Genomic DNA, 24081 nt, shown 5'->3' on the forward strand with positions numbered 1-24081 from the left:
AAATTCATGACTCGTTAAGAGCTGTTGCCCAATCCCAATCCCAAACCGACCTTGAAATGGGGATGTACTACATGATTTGGGAAGACGCCGGTAAACGTCAAAGGGTAAACACCCCAAGCAGTGAACTTGGAAGGTATGGTGGTACCAACTTTGTGAAACACATGACTCCGGATGAATTTAGAAGTCTTGATTTGCTGGCTTGGTGGAGAGGTAAGGAGGATGAGTTTCCGATCCTCGCCGCCATGGCCAAAGATTTACTAACGGTCCAAGCTTCCACGGTAGCTTCGGAGTCTGCTTTTTCTGTTTCTGGCAGGGTTATATCGATTAGGAGGACTCGACTCACTCCACCAGCTGTAGAGATGTCGATTTGCTACAAGGATTACTTGGACTCTTTAGATAGGGCACAACATCAACGCTCACTCGAGGGGGAAATGGAGTATGAGGCGGCCTTGTATGAAGACGAGGTCAATCAAGGACACACTCAACCAATGACCGATGAAGAAGCCGCGTACGACGATTACCTAAGGAATAGCTCGGGATCGGGTAGCGAAGAAAATGAGTAACAAACATCAACTTGTTAATGTAATCGTGTCTAAGCATTCTTTAATGTTTGTATTTTTGAGTTACGAATATGCGATAACGATTTAATGTTTGTATTTTTAATGTAAAAGCTATAAATGAAAGTTATGTGTTTTTAATCTTCCAAGCAAAGAATGCTAACAACGAAACCCTAAACCCTAAACCCTAAAGCAAAAAAAAAAAAAAAAAAAAAAAAAAAAAAAAAAAAAAAAACCGGTTAACCGGTTAGACCGGTTATTAAAAACCGGTTATAAAAAAACCGGTTTAATAACCGGTTCTAACCGGTTTCTAAACCGGTCCAAACCGGTTTGGCCGGTTTGAGTTTTCATTGATAAAAACCGGTTAATAACCGGTCCGGTTATTAACCGAACCGGTTTTTTTCTGGATAAAAAAAACCGGTCCGGTTAATAACCGAACCGGTTTTTTCAAAAAAACCGATTTGTGCACCTCTAGTCATGACATATCTTTTTGGACCATTCTTTTTAAGCCTTTTACCTTATGTTTTTATAATCAAATAAATTATTTAAAAAAATAAAAAAAAATCAATTAAAATTATAAACCAAACTAAATTGTTTAAAATAATGAAAAATTAAATAAAATCATCTTGAAGTACATAAAATTATTATAAATTAATTTTTTGCATTTACCTTCAAAACCCAACTTTTTATTATTCGTTAAAGTTATAAAACCTGGTATTTTTTATATAATATTAAATACATTTTCGTTAATATTATAAATCTTTTTGTTAACTTTAAATACGCTAAAACAATTCTAAACGTGAATGAGATTAGACCGTTAGAGTTAGTTTACAATTCGGTAGCTTTTATTTCGGTAAACTTTAAAACTCGTTAACATAATCTTTTCCGAGTTAAAACTATAATTAAAATCTGTAACTCGCAAATATCATATTCCTCTTAATAGTGTCAAATTATTATTCTAGTGATTAAAATAATTTAAAACGTTAAAATAAATCGTGCCTTGTATTTATCATAACTCTCATATTAGTGTTAAAATTATAACTTAAATCATAAACATCGCTAAAATTTTGATAAACTCAAATATAATATTATATTATAATTTCCCTCGAAAAACTAATAAAAATATATTAAAATCCCTTTATCTAAGTTATTGTTTTCACCAATTCCGCTAGCTAGTCTTTAAATATTTGTATTTATTTATAGTTCGAGAAGTTCAAACGTTTTGGATTCTTTAAACGCATTTTCGATCGCTTCGGTTTCGTTATTGCGCTGTTGGCTTTTATTACAAGATTATCTTCGCATTCGAGGTGAGTTTCTCACATCCCCTTTTTAACGCTTTTGCTTTTGGGGGTAACATATATATCCTATTAAACGCAAATCGATTTTATACTCAGCTATTAAACTGTAATTCATATCGTGGACTTGTGTGTTATATGTGCTTACTTGATTATGTGCTCAGCAAGTGGTTGTCTCAATAAGTATGATCATACGCCCCCCTTTGCACTCAGGACCATTTTGTTATGAGTGGAAAAGGGACCCCGATCTGAGTACGTTGGCTGTTGCCAACTGGAAAGGACATTGCATGCGAAGTAGTTTAATTATCATCAAGTTTCATGGAATTGCAAGGTTTTTATGTATTTATTCAAACTTGTGGGAACTCACCAACTATTAAGTTAGTTGACCGTATTTTATATATATGTTATAGGTACAAACATTAGAGGATGATACTTGGAGAAGACACTAGACTTAGTTATTGAAACAAATGGACAAAATGTTTAGTTGTATTTATATTTTCTTGTATTTCTTGTTTACGAACTTGTGTATATGATGTTTAAACCAACTAATGATAATATTGTCACTTAATAGTGTCACATGTGTTTTGAGCAATCTGTACGTCCCTGTTCCCGCTTTAGCCAGGGTGTTACACACGAGGAGTATGTGGTCAGTGTGCAGTGACAATGATTCCTAACATTATGAAGAGATTCAGTTAACGAAGTGCTGATCACACTAGCAAATGAATTTGCTTTGTGATAAACGAACAAGTAAACAATTATCAAGCAATTAACAAAGACAAATCACACCCGGGAATCCAAGCAGTTAACCTAACAGCAAACTCATGCAACTTAACAGATTAACAATCAATGATCAATACCGATTGACTAACTAGATAAACCTTAGGCATCCACGCTTACTAACACACGACACCGGTTATCAAACAGTCCATGCCAGTATGACTCAACTAAGAGAAAGCGTATGCTTCATCACATTCAACTAGTCAAAATAATCCTATAAGCAATTATCATAGCAACTGGCACAATAATCGTTCTGATCGAAATAAACCTAAACTGACTGAGTGCACAATAATACTAGACATCAATACTCATAGATCAATCAAAGATAGTTACAATCAATTCGTTCTTAATACATGAGAAAAACTGAAAGATACAATACTCTACATCCCGGGTATGACTCAAAGGAACTAGCCGCGCATCGGCATCTCTCGGGCTTCGGTTATGATCTGGTAGGCCATGTATGATGCTTAGAGATGCTTGGAAGTGATGGGGGCTCTCATTTCTGCTCTGAAAATCGCCTGGAAGGTGTGGAATAGCGTCTGGGGTCGTCAAAACGTAATATAAAACAAAACCCTAACTTTCACAATTCTGGGGACGATCGCGTAGCGCGATGGTCCTCTTTCCTGGTCCATCGTGCTACGTGTCACACCCCGACTTAGGGCCTAGGCGTGACACCCGTAGTTGGTACCTGTTTTGAAAATATATCAGAGTTGCGGGTTATTAGCGGAAGTCTTTGATTATAATAAAATATTAATTTATTTTAAAATCTCTTGGATAATAAATATCCAAGTATTTTGGGTTTACGAACCTTGTTTATTCTTGTTTACAATATTTTATTTATTAAAAACTGAGCCATCTCCATCTGCGAGCATCTATCTCCATGAATGACTCTAATTCCTTGCTATCTATGCTATACTCGTTTTCCTGTAATGTGGGGAAAAATACGTCAGCGATATGCTAGTGAATCGTTGACACTGAAAACATTTGACAGACAAGATAGTTTTAAAACAAACTCAGCAGAAACGTCTCTTATTTTCTGGGAACTTGTGCCACTGCCATACACACACAATTATGGTGCTCCAATAACTGTTTCCCATTGGAGAACTTTCGTTATGTCTGTTAGCCTACGGCCACGTAGCCTTGATTGATAGGTTAACAGATATGTTTGGATCCAGACACATGTGTACTCGGTCTGAGTTGATTTTATTATCTACCTTGTGACTTTAGGGATCACGTAATCCCTTAAAATTTAGAGATCACGTAATCTCATATTTGACTGACTGTTTAAGATAAACAACCCGTTTATCTGACTGACTGAAAAAGGTTTAACGTATTCACTTGTGATTGTGATTGTGATTGTATTTTCTGAATGATGTGGTGATCTCGTTTGAAAACCCTTGTGAATGATTGATGATTGATCTATAATAAAATAAGTTTATATAAATACCCGGATCGTCTCTTGATCCAGCTACAGACCTTTAGTCTGGTTTTGATAGCTATAAACCTTGACTGATCATTTGTTTGAATAATATATTTAAACCCATAGTCTTTTCATTTGTTTACAAATCATGTGTTAAGTTTCTTCTTCATAAAGAAATATCTATTGATAGGTTTCTTCGTCAAGAAGAAACATTGAATTGACTATAACCCTGGTATGGAAAATCTTACATTTCTTAGTTGTGAAGAAACTACTATATCTACTTGTATATAAAAGCTTATGTTTCTTAATCATGAAGAAACATCATTTTAACTATAACCTTTGCATTTATAATCATAATAATGATGATCAAGGTTTTGGGCTATACCCCTGACTATGGTCTAAGCCATATAAAATAATAAACTAATATTTAGGCATAACCCTTACCTTAATAAGTACTCGGGAATGTTAATACTAATACAGAATGACGGCTTGATTGGCAGAACCTTGTTTCCTATTCGTTTAACTGATCTACGACGCGTCAGAACTCCAATTCTCGCATGAACCTCAAGAAAACGGACCTCGGAACTTCTCGACAAAGCTAGCACGCTTCCCAACACTAATTGTGTGTTTGTGAATGTGAAAATAGGATGCAAATGGGTTGAACCCGTAGGTGCCCTTTTATAGGGGAGTTTTGGCCACCATCGCGTAGCTCAATGGGGCTTTCCCTACGGCCATCGCATAGCGCGACGCCGCAATCCATGAGAGGCTGCCACGTGTTGACACGTGGTTGGCCACGTGTCCCTGGTTGCTTAATGGGGTCATCGCGTAGCGCGATGCCCCTTTTGATCCTGGACCATCGCGTAGCGCGGCGCCCCATTGTTCAGAATTTCTAGGGAATGGCATTGCGTAGCGCGATGATCAAATCTGTCCACCCATCACGTAGCACAATGGGCCTGGAAACCAAATTTTCATTTTAAACCCTTTAAGTTTCAGAATTGTCACTTTTAGCCCAATACTTGAATGGGGTATTTTCGAGATGTTACACTACGCGATGGTCCAAAGTTAACGTTGTTATTTACAGGGCATCACATAGCGCGATGCCCCACCTTTAACACCAATCGCGCTACGCGATGGGTCACTTTTCTCAGCAAATCCAGATAAATGCCTCGGTTCACGTACTGGACATCCCGGGTCTTCATTCCATGCTCGTACAGGCCCAAATTAAGCGCGTTAAGTACCTGTGACCTAAAATACAATAAACATGTATGAAGTACCATAGTTCCTAAACTAAATGAGTAAAACGAGTAAGTTAACACACATAAATATGTACAAATAAACCGAACATCACATCCCCACACTTATCGTTTGCTTGCCCTCAAGCAAAACTCTAAAGTAAACATTAATCGCCATCATAGGTCAACCAATTATCACCATTAATACTAGCAAGGTTTAAGGTCATACCCAGTTTCTCAGACTGACACTTTCTAGATTGACAACCCACAACTAAAGTTAATGCTTCCATAAAACTATAAAATCGCCCAGACAAGTGTACTTTGTTTCTGGTTAGAGCATACATGTTCACACCCCTCACACTATCAACACTCCTCTCGGTTTAACATCTGGACTGACAAAAGATCTGCGAGTATATGTCTCTGCCCTCAAACACCTAACATGAGTTACAACTTAATATACTTGCAAGTCAGTCTCATCTCCACCCATTTACCACCGGTTGCATAAAGACTCGGACTAAGGTTTTGCTGAGGCTTAGGTTTGGGAGCGGATTAGGCTTATTTAGTAACTTAGATGGATGAAACCCAGTTTAACAAACCAATGTACAGACTCACAAATACAAACGAACTAGATACAAACTCAACTGCTACTAATAACTGAAATACTGAAATGATAACTTCTTTTTTTTTCTCTTTGCTGATTTTTCAATTTTTTTTAGACATCAATAACAACTGAAATGACTGATAATTACAACTCAAAACTTGACAACTTTACAACTCGTCTGACTAAGTACAACTCGATATATATATAACTCGATAACGAACTGGATTTCATCACACGGATAAAATAAAATAAAGGCCAAGGCTGAAATGGTGTGTAATGTTCAGTTTAACAAATGAAAAAGGAATATGGTCAAAACGGGCTCTAAGGGGATAATGTCGGGTAAGGAATTTATTTAGTGAGGAAAATATGTACGGAATAGGTTTTCTAAAGTCCTAATCTCCATACAGGTGGTGGTATTAAGATCTCGAAAAGCATGTGAAAAGCAAGTTCTAATTCTGTAAAACATACCGGTTTCCCTCAATAAATGACAAGACATGTTTTATATCTATTATATAATATGTGTATTAAGTATAGGGGCTAATCTCACAATATGTCTGGAAATATGGGCTACCGATATGAAACATGTATACCCGTCCCCTTGACTCGTTATCCTGGCCTAAACGATTCCATTTTCAACTTCTCATTTTAAAAACATTTGTCGGGAAAACTATCGAGAAGCTGAAAAACCAACCATGATCAAAAACCTCTAACTTGGCATTAATAGCAATAAGTAACAGTTAATAATTTAAGTTTCTGAATACTGTTCGAGGTACTATCGGGCTAAAAATTTTCAATTTTCGCCCATCCCCACACTTGAGGTTGATATTGTCCTCAATGTAAAAATAATAATAAAACAATTAATAATAATTTGGAGGACAGGGTTGAACTGACAGTTTTACCACTTAAAACTCAGGGAACAAAGGTAATGAACTAACGCAAATTATACAATTACAATTCTAAAAACTAAAATAAAAATAACAAAATAGTTTATGAAACTGAAATCACCTGATAATAAAGACAATGCAATGCTAAACTCGGCCCACAACTCTCAACACTCGTGACACATGTCTCCACCACTGACCAATTCTGTCTAACCAAATCTGCACAAATCTCGAGACATGTATAAGCAACCACTCACAAGTATAAGACTTAGGTCTTTCGAGAGTTGAAATTATTATTATATTATAAAAACATTACCGATCTGAGTTAGTCAATTTCATAAAAATTTTTGTTAATTAATTAAAAATAATAAAAAACCTAACTCACTTTCGTAGGAATCACGGTTGCATTAAGTGTATGCAACAAGCCCTTTAAACCCCTCGGTAGCCCGGGTGGATGAGGGAGGTCTCGTGAGGGTTTATAGTGAACAAAGTTCCAAAGCAACACAAACAAATATACAAATATATACAAATATACATATCAAACACAGCAGACAAACATCACAAGATATATACAAATGTTACCCAGCCGGTTACCCATACATGTTTTCCAAATATAATATAATATTATACAGACCATATGAATAAAAACAAAATAAATGGAAAACAACCAAAAACGGAAACCGACGTCTGCTGATCTAATCTCCTCCCTCTGGGTCAGGCTGATCATCTGCCTGACCCTAGCCAGATGCCTCCGCCTGATCTCCAGCGCTCTGATGTGGCTGTAAGGATGCTAGGATCAGTACCTGCAAATGAGTAAATAATATGCGAAAGTACTCGTCCTGCCGGTCATGTGAGCCCGCATCTTCAAATGCTGCTGATGTATACCTTCGAGTGTAACTGGCGGCTGCGGTGGCTGCTGTGGCTGTCGGAGAGGGTGCTGCTGTTGTGGTCTCATAATATGGGGGACATGGATGGGCTGTCGGTGAGTCAGGATACCCATCTGAAGCGCAACAGCCGCGTCTGTCCCCGGAGGTGGTGGTGCCTGACGACCCTGTCGGACCGGGACGAGCATGGGTGGATCATGAAGCTCACAATACCCGGCCCTCCGGGCATCCTCCAAGTTGTACGGGGTCGTAGCAGGCCCTCGGGTAAAATAATCAATCAGGTAACGGCCGAATACCCCGAGGCGCTCTGGAATACGAGTAATATACGGGCCCAAAGCCAACTGGGCTGACCGGCCCTACCAACTACGGCTCCGAAAGAACGACGCGAGAAGCAGCGTCGCTATATTGGCCTCTCGGACCGTAATCATCGATAGCAATGAAAAAAGATCAATGTTGCTGCACTTATCGTGGCCCGAATGACGGCCCACGATAGAGCAAGCAACAATGCGGTGAAGGTAACGAGGGACGGGGTCCCGAATGGACGACTCGACAACCATGCTCGAGTGGGCCCCGTCCGCTATCGTGGCCCAGAACTGGCCTAACTCGGTCAGCCAAAACTCTCGGTCAGTCTGCAACCGAAGAGTATAACCCCGGACGCTCGTAAGGAACGCCGGGGTCAGCAACCTCCTCCGCGGTGTAATAGCCAGTGGCGACGGCAAATTGAGGTACCGACATCTCAAAAGTCTGTCGTCCCAAGGCGAAAGACACCGCATGTGGCTCGGAGAAATCGGTGGGTACGTGTCTGAAAGTGGAAAAGAACTTACGTGTGAGCTCGACGTACTGTGTTGAGTCACACGTGAGGACGTGGACCCACCAAGCGCTCAACATTGCCCGGACGGCCTCCTCACGGCCCATTGCAGAGAGCAATGGCCAGTCGATTGTCCGATGTCGGAGCTGCTGCATCATCATGAAGCGGCGATACGAAGTCTGCTCCTCCGACAAAGGAGCGAATCGTAGAATGATGTGAGGGATTTGGCGGCCCGTCACCCACGATCGCCTCCCGATCCGTATCGGGAGTGATCGGGATATCATCCCCATCGTACCTGATGACCCGTGATGGGCGCACCACGGGCTGTGGGGGCTCTGGAGAACCTCTCAGTTGGGCAACAGGACCATGTCGTCCCACGCCAGCTGGTCTCTGTCTCTTGCGCCCGGCGGCGCCTGATGACGGTCCTGGGACGTCTGACATGCTGCACGACAAAGATAGAAGATCAAAATAAGACATGAAAAACGAGAAAAACTCAGGATAACATATTTACATCTATAAGAAATCCAGGTATCTCCGCTCGAATGGAGATTGAGTACGGGCGGATAACCTAAATATGATTAACGCTCAAAATCTCGAAACACGACACAACAAAAAACTCGACTCAAACAAAACTAACCCAACTGACAAGTGTCTCGAAAAACGTGCACACAATGAAAACATAAATCGGGCTCACAGAATCGGGCGGATCAGGTTTTGAATTTTATTTAAATTATTGTAATATTATTAACTTATATTTTTTTGTTATATTAAAATATTATTAAATTTGTAAATTAATTAATATTATGTAAATATATTAAATTAGAATGTTTCAAGAAAAGATATATTTAATAATAATATTATTAGTATTATAATTAAAACTATTAAAGTATTATTATTAATAATTAAAAGATACTTATGTGATATTATATATAGAAAATATTTAAAATTAAGTTTTATACCTTTTATATTAAAATAGTAATATTAAAATATATTAGAATAATAATAAAATTTTGAAATTTTTATTTTTCTTTAGTTAGATTACTATTATTATTATTATAAATTTTTCGAATTATGAAACCCGACCCGGTACCCGAACGTTTAAAATCTTAACCCGACTAATACCATTCCCGCCAAAACTCAACCCAACAAAACCCGGCAACCAAAACAAATTTATCAAACCGAACAAAGTTAACCCGTCACCACTAGAAACTTATATACTTATTATACCCCGTGCGAGATACCCGAAACAAACCCCCTAACATAATCAATGTCAAAACTATAAACCACATAACCTGATACGAGCAAAATCCTGACATCCCAAAAATAAACCTCACCCGAATCAAAATCAATTCTAAATAATCACTTACCTCGAAATCGAAATGACAAAACTAGATGACACAAGGACTGGAGCGGATGATGGTGGGAAATAGTAGCGACGGCGGTGACTGTGGCTATGGTGTTAGTGGAGAGAGACGGCTGTATGGATGATGAAGTATACAAGTGAAAACAAAGAACAGGTTACTCCCCTGGTTTGTGTGCAGAATCTTTAACAGCTGAGTAGTATTCGAACGACTGTATAGCATTTCATTCGCGGCCGCAACCTCGGGATACCCAGTTCCAAGACGCCACCATAGCTACCATGCGCATAATATAACCTGCAAAACTCAAATTCGCTCGCATGTAGCGGCGTACAATACGGAAAACAAAAACATAAAGAAATAAATATATTTTTGTGTTTTTGGTTTTTATGATTTTTTTTTAATTTTTTTTTATATATATAGGATACTCCTTAAATCGACCGACTCGAATGGAGATTGAGTACGAGTGGTTTCATCTTGGAACAACCTGAAATAGAAAAAACTAAGAAAACAGATAGCATCACACAAATAAAATGAGTACAAACTCTACAACTCGGGCAAGATCCCGAGTGATGCGTCCACACGTCTACATCTCGGAGAGTGGGTCAAGGTAGAAAACCTCGACCGTCTGATCAGCCATCTGCTCGCTAATGTAGTGCATCAGTCCATCACCGTTCACCATAAATGTCCCGCCTTTGTCCTTAATCTCAACAGTGCCATCCGGGAAAACCTCTGTAATCATAAACGGACCTAACCAACGGGATCTCAACTTTCCCGGGAATAGCCTCAACCGGGAATTATACCATAAGACTATATCCCCACACTTAAACTGCTCAATACCCTCTAACTTACGATCCTGCAGTTCCTTCACCTGCTGCTTATAACAATCTGAATGCGCGTAAGTATGGTCCTGTAACTCCTCCAACTCTAGCAACTGATGAACATGATGATCTCCGGTAGATAACTCAGAATCAAAGGAAGATGACTCAATGTCAGCATCAGGGGATGTTCAATCAAGGCAACCATCTCAACCTCCGAGGTTTCCCTATCTAAGAAATGTGTGTCTGAGGCGGGGCCTCCACTGGTGTCACTGGAAAACTCCCCCACATGAGTCATGATCGTATCAATGAAGAATAGGGAGTCATCAGTCGATTTGGGATGCTTAGACGGCTGTCGAACGTCAAATGTGACGTTCTCATCCCCGACTCGAAGGATCAGTTTGCCATCGCGAACATCGATCAACGCATGTGCAGTGGCCAGAAAAGGTCTGCCCAAAATGAGTGGAACATTATCATCCTCATTCATGTCAAGAATAACGAAGTCCACCGGGAAGATGAACTTACCAATGCGAATGAGCATGTTCTCGACAATCCCACGCGGATATTTCACGGAACGATCAGCAAGCTGGATACTCATCCTGGTAGGCCTCGGTTCACCTAAACCCAGCTTGCGATACACAGAATATGGCATGAGATTGATACTGGCACCAAGATCTGCCAACGCATGAACCACTGTATCATCACTCAAGGTGCAGGGAATTGTGAAACTCCCTGGATCGACTCTCTTCTCTGGTAACTTCCTCTGTAAGATAGCAAAACAATTAGCACTCAAAAGGGTGGAAGCGGCCTCAGCTAACTTCTCTTTGTTCGAGAGAATATCCTTAAGGAACTTCGCGTGTTTAGGCATCTGAGTGAGTGCCTCAAGGAATGGGATATTGAGGTAAAGCTGCTTAAAAAGATCAAGGAATTTGGAGTTCTGCTCCTCATCTCTATCTCTATGGACTCTCCCGGGGTATGGCAATCGGGGTTTGTAAACTCTCGGTGGCTCGCTCGGTGATTGCTGTTTCTCGGCCTGTGCTGAACTCCCTGGGATGCTCCTCTTATGCACCTGGGCCGGTGGAGACTCCATCTGTATCTCCTCATCCACCTGCTCCTCTCCATCGACTGCAGGCTCCTCGACTCCTCCTCCTCTAGACCTCTGCTGAATCATGGGCTCATCTCGTGCCGCTGCACCGCTCCTTGTCGTCACAGCCTTCACGAATCCTCTCGGGTTCTGCTCGGTATTACTCGGTAGCGTACCCTGCAGCCTCTCATTTAATCGACTAGCTATCTCTCCCATCTGCAGCTCGAGATTCTGAATCAACGCTGCCTGATTCCTCATGAACTGCTCGTGCTCTCGAAGCTTCTCCTATGTCTCTTTGTGTCGGGAATCCTCACGCGACATAAGCTACGACAACATCTGCGTTTGTTGCGCCATCATCTCCTCCAAAGTGGGCTTCTTCTCCCCACTGCTCGCTTCCTCACCGGCATCCTGAAATAAACTCTGGCGTTGCTGAAACCCAGGCTGGTTGCCGCTCCTCCAGTTGGAGTTCTGATTGCCTCTCCATCCCGAATTATAAGAATTGAAAGAATTTGGATTTCGGGTTGGGTTTCCTACGAAGTCTACGACATCCTCCTGCGAACTGACTGGGAACTGAAAGGTATCATGCCCACCTCTGCATATCTCACATAACTTGCTCTTTGTCTGCATGTCCTTAACCATCTTCGCCAACGCCTCGACTTGTGCCGTCAGTGCGGTAGTGGTGTCCACCGAATGCATGCCTCGTGAGATGGAATCGACGGTCTTACCTCCTCTGGCGGGTGGTCTCTGGTACCTACTCATAGCTAGCCCATTGAATAAAGCGATACACTTATCGGGGTCCTTTGTTGTCAACAGATTTCCTCCCGCCGCCGTGTCGAGCATACTCTGCGTTGCGTACGTTACTCCATTATAGAATTTTTCGACGAGCGCCCAATCTTGCAAGCCGTGGTTCAGACACAATGCTAATAGATTCTTGAATCGCTCCCAGGTCTCGTAAAATCTCTCCGTGTCCTCCATCTGGAAAGAATGTATCTGGTTACGCAAACGAGCGGCCTTAGCCAGAGGATCGTATTTTTCAAGAAACTGGGTCTGCATGGCAGCCCAAGTAGCTATAGAGCCCTGTGGGATGGACTCAAGCCACAGACTCGCTTGATCAGCTAGTGAGAACGGAAAGACGCGGAGCTTAACAGCGTCTTCGGAAACGCTCGCAAGATGAAAAGTGTCGCAAATACGCACGATGCGAGTGAGATGAGAGTTCGGGTTCTCATGAAGCAACCCGTGAAACTGGGCAGAATGAGCAATGGTATTTAGAATGTTCAACGGGATCTGCCAGTTCGTAGCAACTCCAATGGCGGGTAGTGCGATGCTGGATCTCGCTCCAGCATTGGCCGGTCGGGCCCGATCCGCAACTGTCCTCCTCGGTGGTGTGATGTCTCCCATGATCCTATCCCTATCGTCGGGGTCAACGGATGAAGAAATGGATGAGGGTGAAATGGGACGATGTCTCTTACGAAACTCTCTCTGGCTCGGGGAATGCTTCAGTGTCAGGTGGTCCACGAGATCGAGTATGTCGCATAAAAACTATACTTAGAAATAAGATTATCTAAACTATTCTAACAAATAAGTAAAATAAAACAAAAATAATTACAAGTAGCACAAAAGATAAGTCCTAACTCGGATTGCTCTCAAAACGCCTAAAACCGTGTCCCCGGCAACGGCGCCAAAAACTTGATGTGTGTCTAAAGACCCTATAATAATTGACCTTCACAACTAAGCTTTAAATATAAAACGAAAATCCTAAAACCACACACAACCGGCAAGTGTACCGATCACAAGTAGTATAGACCTAGGAAGTCCGAGTATCGAACACGTGGACACGTAAGACGCTAACGATTACTAACCCTAGACAAGACCTACCTTAGAATAATAATTAATTGATTTTTGGTTTTTACTTACTAAACTGAACTAACTGGATTAACTAACAAAACTTACCAAAAATAGAAAATTTAACGGAAAACTAACTGTGTTAACTTAGGATAGAGAAAAACGTCTACCTAGGTCTGAATCAAATTGTAGGTCTAACAAGCTAATGGATTGAATGATATCAAGACACCGGTACCTAAAGATAACACGAATAAGGATCGCTCGGGCTCACTGGATTACCTCTCGGTCTCACACAACAAGCCTAAACTACTCAAAATCGGTTAAAACGACCAAACCGGTAAACAATTGCCAACGTGTCCTAATGAAGGATCACCTCTCGGTCTCACCAACACTCGACCCTAATGGCAATAAATACTACACAACCAAGGATAGAGGAACAATTCAACTTAAGCCAAAATAGATCAACTAGTCGCTCAAACACCTAAACCTGACAAGAAACGAACTCGCTCTCGCGCAATCCTTATTTTAGCATGCAAAGGCAATGAGACAACCCTAACTTCCTATCACCTCTCGGTCTCAAATAAGGTGTTCAACCGCTGTACTTTAATCAATTAATCATTCAACAAAACCCTACGGTGGTACCTACCGCAAACAAACCCTAAACACAAACAATGCACCGATCAATCAATACAAAACTAATCAATCAACACACGGGGTTCATACAATAAATTAATCAATATTTCCAGCCCTTAAACACAACCTATTTCATGTCTAAATCAAACTTTACAATAGCAATTCAAGTCTATTAATCAAACAATCCATAAAACCTATCAAAACCTAACAATAATCATCATTCCTAGGTCGAACTAACAAGTTTAGACGATCATCTTTTTTGGACAGCCATGAACCTTTAATAAAACCATTAATAAACTCATCTTAAAAATCAATTCAAACATTCAATAATCAATACTAATCAATAACAAGTCAATCTCTCAAGTAATTGCAGAACTACTAATCAATTGAACAAGTAAATCAAAGTATAAGAACAATGAAAAAGATGTAAGGATATGGATGTTTTCCGGGTTGTTCTTGGCTGTAAAAAACTGATGGTGAATGCTCCCGAGGCTTGCACTTGCTTCCTTCTTCCTTCCCTAGCCACCACAAGCTCCAACTCTAAGCCGAAAAAAGATTTTGGTGCCTTCTTCCCTGCTGTGCACTGTAGCTGCGGTCGCGGCTACTGTAGCAGGTCCTTTTTTTTTCTTTTTATATTATGATATTAGGGTAAGACTTGGGCCTCCATGATGCATTTGAGTCGGGCCTTGAGCTTTGTCTTGAACTTGTATGCGTAAAAGGCCCGTAGAATGCTCGAGAAGTCCCGGTTTCTTTCTTTCTTTCAACCCATAACCTACAGTATTATTAAACTTACGTAAAAACTATATAAAACAAGTAAAAACATATAAAATACAATATATTATGTAGATAAAAGGCACGGAAAAGACGTGTGTTTTACAACACATCAATGACACAAGGACTGGAGCGGATGACGGTGGGAAATAGTAGCGACGGTGGTGACTGTGGCGATGGTGTTAGTGGAGAGAGACGGCTGTATGGATGATGATGATGATGATTATGGCAGTGGGAGGTGGTCGGAAACGGTGGTGGCAGAGAAGTGTGACAGGTGTTGATGATGGTTTATGGCGGTGGTGGGTGGTGATAATGATGAACGGTGTTGAAGTGTGGAGATAGATGGAAGGTTGTGAGATGATGACGGTGGTACGGTGGCTGACGGTGGTTGGAGAGAGAGAAGAAGAATGGAGAGGCGGTGGTGGTGGAGGACACATATATATAAAAATTATATTTATTATTATTAATACTGATTGTTATAATTTTTTTTCGGGTTATCCATGGTCCATCGCGTAGCGCGATGGATCATGGGGAATGGCATCTCGCTACGCGACCTAAAACCAGTCAGATTAGGGTTCAGGGACCATCGCGTAGCGTGATGGTCTCTGATCTGGCGTCATCACGCTACACGATGACGTCAGACGTCAAGATTGTCCCAGCCACCATCGCGTAGCGCGATGGTGAGATGTCCAGGACCATCGCGCTACGCGATGGTCCCCGGTGAACAAAAAGTTTTTGCCATTTTTGTGTTGGGAATTTTCCGACCCGGTCACTTTTCGTCATCCCGACATCACCCTGAACATGTTTCCGAAGTCGAAATTTGAAATGCGTACCTGGATTGACGTGAAATTGACCAAATGCTTACCGAACCTCCATGATGTACACTTCACCAAAAGCCTCCCCACACTTGGGATTTGCTGAACAAACCTCGAGACAAAAGTCAAACAACGACTCGACAAACAGAAAGTAAAATGGAACACACTTACAACCCCCGGGTTGCCTCCCGGTCAGCGCTGAATTGTGTGTCTACAGCTCGACAATGCCTCGAATGCTTCAAGAAGTTCCATAAATCGATGAAGTCACTATGGAACTTATCGATTCCTTTTCTCTCCATCCCTGCCTTGCTGTCGGTTTCTCTCCATCATTCATCTTAACGCCTTTCTCATGCCAATCTTTCTTCTCACTGCTACCTTTCAGCTTGTTCCTGTCAGTTACAAAACACCCCTCTCTTGTATGAGTTGTGCACGATGGTACACACTTATCAACAAGAGGGTTAGTAGCATTTTCGAACAATAATAACCGCTTAACACGGTTCCCACACTTAATGCCCAAAAATCCCTCAGCACAATCAATTACCGCATGTGATGTAGCAAGGAACGGTCTACCCAGTATGACTTCAGATTGTTTAATATTACCCTTAGCATAATCAAGCACAACGAAGTCAACTAGGTAGCAAAAATTGTCTACTTGAACCATTACATTAGTGACCATGCCCCGGGGGTGTGTATGAATTTGGTTCGCCAACACCACAGTGGTGTTTACACTCTCTAATGGGCCAAACTCATACTGATCATATAAACTGCCGGGCATGACACTAACACATGCTCCAAGATCTAGAAGTGCCTGGTCAGTTTTAATATCTCCAATTTGAATTGATAAAAATGGCACTCCCGGGTCTTGGAGTTTACATGAGGTGGTATTATTCTCCATCTCCTCATCTCCCGTGTTGGTCAATTTGGCGTTTAGACATTTTTCACAAGTGCAGTTTTCACAAAAAGTTAATTCATCTGTTTTTAATTACACTTTATTTTGGAAAACCATTTCATTTTGACCAACACCTTCATTCTCATCACTAACATCATTCACCACCGCCTCAACAAACTGCGGTGGCGACTCACTTTCAACACAAGTAACTTGAAAATGAGGTACAAGACTTACCGCGTTAATGTGCACACTATTACCTTTCTTCGAGCTTGAGCTGGCATGTTGCGGGTTTACTGTGGTATCGCTTGGTAGCTGACCCGCGTTCTTCTGAAATCTTGCCACGTCTGCTGCGATCTGACCAATCTGCTTTGACATCGCTTTTGCTGACTTGTCTCTCAACTCGAACTGTCTCTGCGTTTTCTTTTGATTATCAGTCACGAGCTTCAGCAACGCATCTAACTTTGAATGTATTGACTCATCTGAATTTCCTGAACTATCCTTCTGCTGATCCTGATTCTGATTACCTGACGAACTGTTACCCCGGTAACCATCTTTGTTATACCCCCGACTGTTATACGGACTGTTCGAGCCACCCTGTCGGTAGCTGTTCTGCTGTCGGTTCTGACTGGACCCTTGAAAGTTCGGGTTCGACTGGTTCGACGCGTTCCCGTATTTGAAATTCGGGTGATTCCTTAGGCCCGGGTGATAAGTGTTCGAATTGAACCCTTGGCCTTTGGACTCCCCGTACGCGTAACTGACTTCCTCCTCATCGGTATACTCGTCATCATCAAACCCGGGGCAATCTTCAACCTTATGCCCCAATCCGCCACAATCTGAACAAACCGGGAATTTCACCCCGACTTTACCAACCTCCTTCTTTTTCTCTTTCCGATAACCCGCGAGTTCCCGTTCCAACTCTGCAATTCTATCTCGCTCGCTTGAGGCTGATTTAACTGTTCGGTGACCTCGACTTTCCGTCTTCTTTCAGCTGTTGCTTATGACTTGGAATCCTCATACATAAACTCAAGGAAATCCCAATCATCCTCTTCTGGTTGGTTCAACAACATCCCATTACATGACGATTTCAAATACTTTCGGTCCTCGTAAGTCAATCCGTCAACGAAACATTTCACTAACTCCCACAACTCAATCTGGTGGTGCGGGCACTTCCTGATCATCTCCTTATAATGAATAAATGCCTCATGAAATAACTCACCCGGTGACTGTGCAAAATGTCGAATCTCCATCCGGGCTTCGTTAGTCTTCGACTACGAATAATACTCGTTAAGGAAAACTTGCTGCATCTCGGCCCAGCTCTCAATATTGTGCATCGGTAGCGAGTTAAACCAGTGTTTTGCTTTGTCTTTTAATGAAAACTTGAACAACCGCAACCGAACCTCATCCTGATCATAAGTACCATCACCAATAGACCCGCAAATAGCTGAAAAATCTAACAAATGTGAATACGGGTCTTCTGATCCCAGTCCGTGAAAATGGGGAACTATGTTGATGTAGGATGGACGGGATTTAAATGTCGGCTGTCCCTGAACACGCACCTGTGGGACAATCGGTGATGCACCATCTGAAATAGCTGGTCTGAACTTACTGTTAACACCCTGAACCGGAGGCCTGTAATTCCTTTGTCTAGCCCTCGGTTCCTCAAAACCTCCCCGATTAACCTGAATCGGTTGTCTCTGTTCCTCCCGATATCTTCCTATACCACCTCGATCAAGATTCCTGTTCCTCTACATGTTACCTCTCACCCTGACCGGTTCCTCAACCTCTTTAACACGCAAACCCACATTTTCATTTCTCGGTCCAAATTCCCCCTCATCTCCCACTTCTTCATCTTCAGTGTGAATACTGACATGGTCAAAATCTTGAATAATTGGCTGTCAGTGACGAGGGGTATTGTTCAGGGCTGATGGCCTGGGTCTGTCATGGTTTCGGTTTCTGGAGTGTCGGGCTGAATTTTGGGGTTGTTGATTGGTGTTTATCGGTGGTGGTAGGTCATTATTTGGTGAGTTTTGATTATTCGGTGGGTTTGGTTCGGGTTGGAAAACATTAATTTCGGGTGGTGGGTCTTGGTTTTGGTTCTAGTTTTGACCTTCCATATCTGGCTATCTGATCTGAGCTCGATTCTGCTGAGCTAACCGTTCGATTTCTGGCTCGTAAATCAGTGGAGAACCTCTTCCTGAATAGCGGGTGTGCATAAACCTGTTAAATGTACAAACAACACACCCCGCGTAAAATGGGAAAATAAAACTAAACTAAAAATAAAAAAAAACAACTAAATTAAACTAAATTAACTAAGAAATCAATTAATCACAAAAACACTAAGCGTACTAACTCCCCGGCAACGGCGCCATTTTGATGCTAGACTGTCGCTATCTAGTCAAAAACAATTAAATCAAGATCCTAATCACCTAAGCTAGCTAAGGTAAGTAGGGTGTCGAACCACGAGGAGTATGTGGTCAGTGTGCAGTGACAATGATTCCTAACATTATGAAGAGATTTAGTTAATGAAGTGCTGATCACACTAGCAAATGAATTTGTTTTATGATAAACGAACAAGTAAACAATTATCAAGCAATTAACAAAGACAAATCACACCCGGGAATCCAAGCAGTTAACCTAATAGCAAACTCATTCAACTTAACAGATTAACAATCAATGATCAATACCGATTGACTAACTAGATAAACCTTAGGCATCCACACTTACTAACACACGGCGCTGGTTATCAAACAGTCCCTGCCAGTGTGACTCAACTAAGGGAAATCGTATGCTTCATCACATTCAACTAGTCAAAACAATCCTATAAGCAATTATCATAGCAACTGGCACAATAATCGTTCTAATCGAAATAAACCTAAACTGACTGAGTGCACAATAATACCAGACATCAATACTCATAGATTAATCAAAGATAGTTACAATCAATTCATTCTTAATACATGAGAAAAACTGAAAGATACAATACTCTACATCCCGGGTATGACTCGAAGGAATTAGCCGCACATCGGCATCTCTTGGGCTTCGGTTATGATCTATTAGGCCATGTATGATGCTTAGAGATGGTTGGAAGTGATGGGGGCTCTCCTTTCTGCTCTGAAAATCGCCTGGAAGGTGTGGAATAGCGTCTAGGGTCGTCAAAACGTAATATAAAACAAAAACCTAACTTTCACGATTCTAGGGACTATCGTGTAGCGCGATGGTCCTCTCTCCTGCGCGATGGACCAAAGTCAACACAGTCATTTACAGGGCATCGCGTAGCGTGATGCCCCACCTTCAACACTAATCGCGCTACACGATGGGCCACTTTTCTCAGCAAATCCAGATAAATGCCTCGGTTCACGTGCTGGACATCACTGGTCTTCGTTCCATGCTCGTACAGGCCCAAATTAAGCGCGTTAAGTACCTGTGACCTGAAATACAATAAACATGTACGAAGTATCATAGTTCCTAAACTAAACGAGTAAGTTAACACACATAAATATGTACAAATAAACCGAACATCATTAACTTCCGATGTCGTAACCCGATACAGGTTGATTTCACGTCAACTCACAAACATGTTCATTATTTAACGCTTTTATGTATGTTTTAATCGTTTAGTTTAATGGTCCCGTCGCGAAGCGCGGGTCCTAAATCCTAGTTTAATATTAAAATACCATATTAATGAATCAAAAGGTAGGGGTTGTCACACAGAAAATGTCATCGAGCTCAACCATAAATTCAAAAATTTTAAATAAGAAGGTGCTTTCAAAGATATCCTACCAGTTGACCTAAATGTGACCAAGCTTGATGTATTTTCCGCCATTTTTAAAAGCAAAGTTCTTCGAGCCGACGTGCACTCCTGGTGTGGACCTCATGTTTAACTTTCGTCCTCTCAATGCTATCTTCTAGCAGTCCCAATAGTGAATACTGATAATCTAAAAGGGCGCCAGTAGTTATATATTTTAGAATCAAATTTAAATACATTGTAGAACTCATTCAAATTGTATGAAAAATCGTTTCAATATAACCTAACAAAAAAAAACCTTGCAATGGTTATGGTGGTGGTAGGTCCGGCGACAAAAATGGTTGCGGCGGTGGTAGCGGTCAGGCGGTAGGGGTGGTGGTTGTGGTGGGGGTGGCGGTGGTCAAGCGATGGTAGCATTGGTAGTGATGGCGATGGTAAGATGGTGACGACGGTGGTGGTGGTCAGGCAGTGACAGTAGTGGTGATGATGATGGTCAGGCAGCGGTAACAATGGTCAAGCCATCAGATTGCTTTATTTGTAAATGAAGGCTTTCACGCATTTGACCCGAATTCACGGGTAAAGGTCTCACCAAACCCAGATAGTTCTTAAACGGGTTATAGTATCTCATTATATTAAAAAATAATCTCATCAAATATTTGAGATGAAAATCCTATAAAATAGGAATATACTAAAAATTAATATCCTATTTTATTTTAAAAAAAGATATTATTTATAATTAAGAAACAATTTTATAATAAGAAAATAAAGGGGTAATGGGTATCACCAAACCCAGATAGCTTTTAAACCGGATTATAACATATCATTTATTTGTGAAAACATTTCATCATTAAACCTCAAGTATATTAACTATTAACTTTCTTACAATAAATAAAATTAAAATCCAAATAGACATATATAAATATTAAAAAACGAATAATGTAAGACAACCTCCGTAATACGGAGGATACAATCTAGTATATATATACACACACATCATGGCTATTTGTTTGTGGTCTAGATCTATTTCTAAATGGGATACAAGACTTTTGAGTCAATAAGCCTTAAACTCAGGGCCGTCTTAGAGAGCATGTGTGGGCTAGGCAATCGTGCAAGGCCCATCGAGGTTTGAGGCCAATAAGTTTTTAATTTCTTTGAATATATTTCATATATTATATGAGTTTTTAATTTCTTTTAATATATTTCGAGGCCCATTTTTATAGCTCGTGCAAGGCCCACAACAACCAACGTGCACTTAGAGACGGCCCTGCTTAAACTTATGCAAAATATCCAACCTTTAATTGTTTGTGGTCCATAACAATAAGTCTCACTCATATAGTAGCATAGTGAAGACTTTTCAATAACGTATTTTTTGGTTTACAAGACTTTTGACTTGTTATGTGCCGTGGCTCTTAGGGCTTTAAAAAGTATACTTGCAAATACCTTTTAAAATAATTAAGCTAATTGATTTGAGGAAGATGAACATCATAAACACGTTACTGCTACTGAAGTTAAGGTGCATATAATGATCGTAGAACACAACTAACATCCTCTGGTCTATACTCTGTAAAAAAATGTATATAGAAAACTACGAAACACAAAGTAAGAAACAGAAGAGGAAGTACGGAATGAATGAATAACTTATCCTTTTATGCCTATTTTTATGTAATGGTAAACAAGATTCTTACACGAAAGTTCTAAACTTTTAGAATATAGATTTCAATAAATAAGTGACACGTCAGGGAAGCCGGCTAAGCCTTAGCCGCCACTTTATGGGCACGGAATTTTCTGAAAAGTAAACGGAACCCACTTTCACCCTATAGAAATTCGACACATGTCAAAAACGTCTAAACTTAGCCTACATCTATGGTTATTTAGCAGACATCCTCAACTCTTAGCCGGTTTCAGAATATGTATCTATTCACTTAGCCGACTCCATATATTCTTGCTTAGCGGTTCCAACTCTGGTTGTAGGCTAAAGCTACACTTAGCTGTCTTCTTCTTTTTCCTTTTAGCTACCAAAATTAAAAATACATACATACCCCAGTTAAATAATTATCTTGCTTTCATGTTTTTTTCTCTTAGTCGTCTTTATTTAGCCGCCATATTAAATACTTTACCTCCCAAATTAAATATTTAGCCGACTCACATTTTATTTCTCTTTTAGCCGTCTTCAGTTTCTCTTTTAGTCGGCATGTTTTAGGCGTCAAAATTAAACATTTTTACCTACCTAATAAAATTAGCCCGCTTCCATTATTGTTACTCTTAGCCATCCTCATTTTTTTCCCTAAACCGGCATGTTTTAGCAGCCAAAATTAAATATTTTTACCTAGCTAAGAAAACACTTACCTAATGAAACTTTGGTGGCTATAATTAAACGGCTAAAAGGGAAAAAAAGATAACTAAGTGAAGCTTCAAGCCGGCTAAGAAGGAATATATGGAGCCAGCTAAGTGAATAGGCACATATCCCAAAGTCGGCTAAAAGTCAAAGGTGCCGACTAAATAACCAGAGATGTAGGCTAAGTTTAGCCGTCTTTGACACATGTCGAATTTTTATAGTCTCAAAGTGGGTCCGATTTACTTTTCACAAAATTTTGCCCATAAAGTGGCGACTAAGACATAGCCACGTGTCACTTGTTTATTGGACAAATACTCAATGATTGGATAGATGTGAGTTAAATTAGACATGTCTATTTTAAAAATTTGTACGTAAAATTTGTTTATTTTAGCAATTTTTCCTTTAAATTTTCTTTTTGTCAAACTTATCAACTTTGGTAATGTCCCACTAAAAGAAATAATCCATGGTTTTGAACCATCAAAAGGGGTGAGTCATTCGACGGATACATAGACCCGTGGGTCAGAGGATAAAGATTGTTGAGGGCCGACTACAATATTATCTAAAAAACATGATGATGTTACCCTGTGCCATTCATGTCTGTCTTTTCTGTTTTTATATTTCTATTTCTTTTTAATTTCTCAAATCACTTCATCTCATGAAAAAGCTCCACGACATATGCTTCATAACATAATTAGTCAAACAATAACAAAATTTCATAAGTCATTAAAAGAATAATATTATTTTAATAACGTTGATGGGGCGTTAAGAAAGAGACTTTCAAGGGGGGCCTCATGAAGATCGACGCTATGTGAGGGGAAAGTGGGCCCTCCTCCTCTCATACGTGCGCGCGCGCACACACACACATATATATAAAAGAGGGCGTTAAAGGAGCTTTATACCACAACGAGACGTTACCGAAAGGGCTCCAATGCCTCTTTCTTACGTGACAATAACTTGGAAGGGCTTTAAAGCTCACCATTGTGAAGAGCCGTACTAGTACTAAAATATAGTACCCATTCAAAACATATATCTTTTTAAGTAAAGAAAATTGAAAATTGCATAGGCTGGATTGTTGTATGTATTTTGGGTCGAAACTGGTCATGGGTCAGAACGGGTTAGGGTCGAAATGGGTCAACTAAAAAAGGGTTGTTTTGGTTCGGGTCGGAACGGGTTAGGGTCAAAAGGTTTGGGTCAGAACGGGTCGGGGTCGGAATGGGTCAAGGTTGGAACGGGTCAAAACGGGTCGGATCGTTTTTTAAGAATGAGGGTAAAGGCACAAATGTTTTAGTTTTTTTTTACATTTTTTGTTTTTGATTTATATTTTGAGTTATGATTT

The 24081-nt window shown here is 40.5% G+C and overlaps 1 pseudogene across 1 annotated transcript in view; it reads right to left on the minus strand.

The window, feature by feature from the left end:
* Nucleotides 1-20649, minus strand: part of LOC143579091 (putative ABC1 protein At2g40090) — a 53210-nt pseudogene extending 32561 nt beyond the window's left edge. Inside the window, exon 1 of the transcript XR_013143394.1 lies at nt 20465-20649. The product of XR_013143394.1 is annotated as a putative ABC1 protein At2g40090 (transcript). The remainder of the gene's footprint in view (nt 1-20464) is intronic.
* Between the last annotated feature and the right edge of the window lie 3432 nt (nt 20650-24081).

The sequence above is a fragment of the Bidens hawaiensis genome, unplaced genomic scaffold (assembly GCF_021521415.1).
Source record: "Bidens hawaiensis isolate Kalapana, Puna unplaced genomic scaffold, B.hawaiensis_p1.1 tig00029600_1, whole genome shotgun sequence".
Lineage (NCBI taxonomy): Eukaryota > Viridiplantae > Streptophyta > Magnoliopsida > Asterales > Asteraceae > Bidens > Bidens hawaiensis.